This window comes from Microtus ochrogaster, chromosome 21 (genome assembly GCF_000317375.1).
Source record: "Microtus ochrogaster isolate Prairie Vole_2 chromosome 21, MicOch1.0, whole genome shotgun sequence".
NCBI classification, from domain to species: domain Eukaryota; kingdom Metazoa; phylum Chordata; class Mammalia; order Rodentia; family Cricetidae; genus Microtus; species Microtus ochrogaster.
The window spans coordinates 9,568,159-9,574,309 of NC_022022.1; positions in this window are offsets into that span (position 1 = coordinate 9,568,159).

The following is a 6,151-nucleotide window of genomic DNA, read 5'->3' on the forward strand; positions in this document are numbered from 1 at the left end:
TACTGGTCAGTTGTCCAGTCAAATCAGTGAGTTCCAGGTTCAGGGAGAGACCCTGTCTTTAAAAATAAGATGCTTCTGGCTTCCACATGCACCTGGACAGGAAGATACACATGAGCGCGCACGCGCGCGCGCGCACACACACACACACACACACACACACACACACAAAAAAAAAAAAGAATCTCTAGGGACTGTAAGTCAAGAGGGGCTGCATGAAACAGAAGATAACAATGCAAAGCTAGCTTGAGGCAGGGTCACCGTGTGACTCTACACTCAGTGCTGCGCTGAGCAGGTTTGCCTGTGCCCCTTCTAGGCTGTGGTTTCTGTTTCTTTTCCCTCACCACCACGTCTCAAGCAGTGTTCTTTGCCTGGGGCCAGCTGTGGCCACAGGGACAGCCATCTGAATTAATTATGAGAGACTGCTATTTTTTTTTTTCCTTTCCATCCTCAGGTTCCTAACCAGAAACAGAGGCGAAAGTTCAATCATAATTCACTGCCGCCACAGGAAGGAAACAGTGAAATCAGTCCGGTCAAGGGAAGGCCGGGAGAAATGAAAAGCTGGAGGAAGCTGGCTGCCCCTCAGGCCGACAGGGGGCGCCGCTGAGCCAGACCGCCATCCCTGATCCTCTGCAGGTGTCAGCCTGCTTTCCGCACTGCAACGCCCTCTGGTTGGAAGATGCTCAGGCCGTCCCCACCCAACCGGTTTCCCCACTGCCCCACTGCTCGGGGCGCCCCATCCAGAGGGGCCCCAGTGAGAGAACAGCGGACCCCCGCCCCCCAAACACACAGGGCTGAGAAAACTGAGTGTCACACTCTTTCTGCCCCTCCTTTACACCTCTAACCCCCATCCCTCACCCCTCCCCTTTCCAGGTCGTTCCTCTTCCCTTCCTCTCCTCCCACTGCCCCTCCTCCTTTATGAAAGGCCCCAGGCTGGCTGGAGCTACAGACAGGTTCAGAGCCCTTTGACCATTTCTCATCTGCAGGGAGAAGCAGAAAGAAGGAGCAGAAAGGACCTTTGGACATCTGTGTCCCCAGCCTACCAGCCTCCCGAGTGCTCCCGGGAGCCCCGAGTGCAGCCCCGCCCCTCCCCCATCCCTTGACAGGCTCTGTGCCCACCACACTCACTGAAAGAGTGAAGGGAGCCAGCATTGGCTCTGACCAGACAAACAGCAGGGCTTAGCTACGCCTTGGGTATGGTGGGCTGCAGGGCCCCCCAGGGTGTGGCTTAGGGCCCTTGGAGCAGATCGTTCAAGCCAGGCTAGCACCCAGACTGGCCTTCTTCCAGGGGTCCACCCCCATGCTCTGAAGCCTTTGACATTTCCTCCTCTGAGCCTCCCAATAGGTCACAGGGCTCCAGGAGAGAAAAGAATTGTGGTCAGAATTGTTGTTGGTAATGTTTACTTAAAATCTTACTGAAGCCTAATTTTAGAACCTGTGTCTGCTGGCCTTATCAAGACATGCGGTCTAGAGAGGGTCGCTGTGCTCCCCTGACCCAACTTTAAGGAAAGATTTCAGAGGTGGCAGGCAGAGGCAGGGGCGAAGCACACTGTCCTGCAAAGGTGGGTCTGTTCCCTGCTTGTGTCCTCACCTGCCTTGACAGAGAGGCATCCCTATAAGGATGGGGTTGCTACTTCTTGGAGCTAACAGGGTCACGTTCTTCCCTCCTTCCCTCCTTCCCATCTCAGGCTCAGCAAAAGATAAGTGTCCTTTCTTCCCTTCAGCAGACTCGGAGAAGTCAGCATGGCTGGCAGAGACCACCTCTTAACTGAAGACATTAAAGTCTCCCGCCTGCCAGATGCTGGTCCAACCGCCTGGCATAGAGTGTCCCCTTTAATTTTCACTCTTCCGTTTTTTGCAGACAGACAAAAGAAGTCGCTTAAAGCTTTGGCGAAATAGCCACACTTCTGGTTGCTTCCCTCACCTAGCAACATCCCCCACATGGAGGCACCCTGCCAAGCCTTCTGTGAAAAGAAGCCTGAGGCTGACCCCGCCCAGTCAGGAAAGACCTGGGCCAGGGATGCTAAGACCTGGGAGGAGGAAGAGAAGCTACAGAAGGAATGGCATGGTTCCTCAGGATGAGGGTCAATATCTACTCACTTGACAAGGCTTCCGAGAGTCTTCACACAGCATCAGGAGCCCAGAGCCTCCAGCTCTCTCAACTGGGCAGGGCGGGATGGATTGGGATCCTTAAGCTCTGGTGAAGCCTCTGGTGGCATCTAGGGAAGCCTCCTTCCCTGTCCTGGGAACCACCCAGATGCTGGATGATAGGGAACTAAGGGAGAAGGACCCTCTCCTAGACTGCTCCTGCCTGGGTAGCAGGGAGACTTGGGTCAGAAGGGAGTGGTAAGATCTGGTGGAGGTCTGTGGCCACAGCCTCCAGGCTCCCCGGATCCTGAGTACCGGTCCCTTTCTCTGTTCAAGGATGACTGCTCTCCAACAAACAGCGTGATACCCAGCTTCATCCTGATTCAGCCTGAGGGAGGCCTGCAAAGCCAGGGCGGAGTGGGGAGAGCTGGGAGGCTGTGTCCTCCAGGAAGGCAAGCAGAACACTGCTGGGGGTTCAGAGCAGAGGCAGAGGGGACAATGTCTGTCTCCACTGTTAAAACTTCCAGAACAAACCTCTATCTACAGGGATACAAAACCATAAACCTCACCCTACCTAACCTCCTTAGACATGCAGACACATAGCTTATCCTGTCCCCCCCCTCCCCCACACACACACTCTAGCACACTCTGTTGACCCCTATTAGTGCACAGCTGTATTTGGACAACTCCACACACATATTCTAGTGGAAAGATATGAAGATACAATGTGGTAGGTAACACGGTGAAGGCCACCCTAGCGCCCCTTTAATCACCAGACAGATGCACACGGATATGGAATCTGTTTGTGGGGACAGCCTCCAGCACATTTTGTCCTGTGTCCCTGGGAGGTCCTTATCCTACTTAATATTGACTGTCGATTTTACATAACCTAGAATCACCTAGGGGAAAAAAAAAACCCTAATGAATAATTGTCTTTATCGGGACGATCTGTAGACTGTAGATCTGTTTGTGGGGAATTTTCTCCATTGTCTTAATAGTGTAGGTGGGCCCAGTCCGCTGAAGATAGCACCACTTCCTGGTCAGGTGGTCCTGGGCACAGGAGAAAGCCAGCTAGCTGAGCACTAGCTCCTGAGTGAGCCAGCTAGCAAGCAGCCCCCTCCACAGTTCCTGCTCTTCTTCCTTGCCTGGGAGCCAGTTTCCTGGTTGTAGGGAATGCTGTGTGGGATATCAAGCATGCCTGCCTTCAGCTTCCTGTCCTGACTTCCCCCAGTGACAGAAAGCGACCTGGGAGTGTAGGCTGAATAAGACCTTTCTTCTCCAGAGTGGCTTTTGGTCAGTGTTTTATCAAAGCTTAGAACGAAGCTAGAATATTCTCCTTGGCCAGCGGCTGGCACTCCTAACTCAGCTGCCCATACACACAGAGGCTTCTGGGGGGCCCTGGCAACCAAGATAAATTAAACTAATGAAATTCAAAAGGAAAGCAAAACAAATGCCAAGTCTATCCACAGGTACGAAAACCTACACATTAAAAGCAGGAAACGTTTAAGATACATTGCATTGGTCACACCATCCCTGAGATTTTGCTTCAGCCAGAAAATACATAATGACGGACTGGGAGCTTCTCCTTTCCCACAGGTACACTCCATACCGGAGACCCAAAGGAAACTCCGGCTGTCTCGTTTTTCTGTGTATGTGGAAACACGTTATTTTATTAAATTGTTGTTCAGAATGGCATTCATACAAAGCCATAATATTGAAGCAAAATTCAGCAACATAAATAATCTGTCCCGAGTCTTGAAAATAATATATCTGCTAATCGGACCCCCCTTTCTCCATGGCCGTCACTGTTATCAGCTCTAGGACCTCAAGCTTAAAACTGGTCATCTCAAGTTATTCTAAAGTACTATTGCGTTCTTTCTACAGCAGCCCTGCTAATGGATGTATGCAGGAAGCTAATGCAATTTCGCTGTGTCAGAGTGGAATTCAGCCGTAAAGTGGGAAGGCCATCCTTTAGATCCACGTGTGATTGAAGTGGGCAGGACCTGAGGAGCTCTGCCCAATCTGTGGGAGCCACAGCCTGCCTGGGGGCTCCCCCTTTTACACAGCTGGGGAGCACATCTATAGCACTTCTTGACTCCACGGTACCCCACGCTCACCCCATGCTCGGGATGACAAGGACCGCTATGCCTACAATTTTCTCCGTCTCCAGACCCACACAGAAGAAATGGCAGACTCCAGGGCTGGGAAGCATGGGGTCAGGCCTCCTATTTATGGATCCGAATGTCCTGGATTCTCCTTCCTGGCTATGCCACTGACCAACTGACTCTAACCACTCCAGGCCTGGATTTTCTTGTTAAAGCAAACTTTGCCCAACCCCTGCTTCCAACACATGAACTGAAGAGGAAAGTCTGAGCCAAGCGTTTGCACAGTTGCTGTACCCCGACCCCGACCCCCAGCTCTCTGGACAGGTGGGAAGGGACCTAACCTGAGCTTCCAGCAGCAGAGGCCAGAGGAGGTTGAGCCAGGACCAGTTAGGTGACCTGCAAATGACCACAGGCCTGAGTCCGGGCTGTCAACTTTGATATCCTGGAGGGGCGATACATAAGAGCATAATTCCTGTAACTATATTTCCTCACAGAGAACAGTGTGCTCTGCCAGAAAGCACTGCCACGGGAACATTTTCTCATTACTATATAATAACATCAGCGCTAATGTCCTCCTCCCAGAGGAGTTCAGAGCACTTAGAGATTGCTTTCTCAGGGCCCAACTCGCAGGCCTTGGGCTGGTGGCCGAGGCTGCCAGCTACCCCTACCAGGCTTGCACTGCAGTAGAGAAAGCAGAAGCCAAGGGTGTCACAGAGAGTCACCACACTCAGCGTCTTCAGTATTCCTGGGACCGACTCAGAAGGCTCGCTTCAAAGCCAGCACAACAGCCAATCTGAGAAGAATCCAAAAAGGAGTGGGCCTTGTCTGCCCACTACACTCTACAGGAAGCAGGGAGGCCTGGGAAGGCTCTGTAAGCCTCTCTGCTCCAGACCAGTACTTGCTCCCAGCCTCCTTTGCGGGCTGAGTCAGAGAAGGTCACAAGCTATTGAGTAGTTCTGCTAGAAGGTAGGAGAGGAGGAAGGAGGGTGTGAGCCTTTACTGCACAGTGGATCCCGTTTCCAGAGGGGCTTCTGTTTTGGGATTGAAATTCAATTGCTGGGGGGTGACAGATTTCCCCGGACCAAGTGCGACTCTCCGGAGAAGACGCATTGCCTCGTTCAACTGTGAGGCCATGTTTGGTATCTTGCTTTCAGATGAAAAGGGGCGTGTTCCTAATGGTGTCATTCTGGAGCTCCCGACTGCCGGATGTCGAGTCCTATCTAAAGGCCTGCCTACTGCAGCATGCCTTCGCTGCCCCCAGGGTCCTACAGCTCTAGCTCGTGGGAAACCCAGTCACACATTTTGTCTGTCTCCAAAGGGTGTAGGTCTCACTTCGATGTCACAGGGCAAGAAGACCACAGTGCCCAGGTGCTTCATGCACACAGAGGAAGGAAGAGGGTGCTCAGACTTCTGTGACTTCCCGTCGCTGGTAGCATGGGAGCACCGGTTGAAGCAGCAATGGCTCCTCTGCTGAGATGAACTGTAGGCCTCAACGGTCTTCACACTTCATCCACAGGAGCTTTTAGTATTACCAGAGAGAGTGAGAAGCAGGGTCTCCTGACCAAATGTGATAACAAAGAAGGTAGCAAGGGAGCTGGGCAGAGAAAGGTGGCTATTTTCCTTGAAGTCACACAACTGAGTGTTGGGGCCACCCTCTGTCCTGAGTGAAGGCCAAGAGTGCTGGGAGCAGCCCCTGTCCTGACGTCCTGGCATTTTTTAAACTGAGAAGACAGCCATGGATACATGTTTTCTGATTGTCACAGTGCCAGGTCAGGGGTGGGGTCCATCTCTTAACAGTCAGGGGCAGTGGGTGGTCAACAAGGCACATGGTGGTAGTTGGTTGGCAGCAGGGAAAGTGTCTTAGACTTTCTGTGAAAGAAACAATGTTAGGCATCCATTTTCTTCTCAGCTGCAGCAGTTTAGGCAGCAAGGAGCAGAGAGAGAGAGAGGGAGAGAGAGAG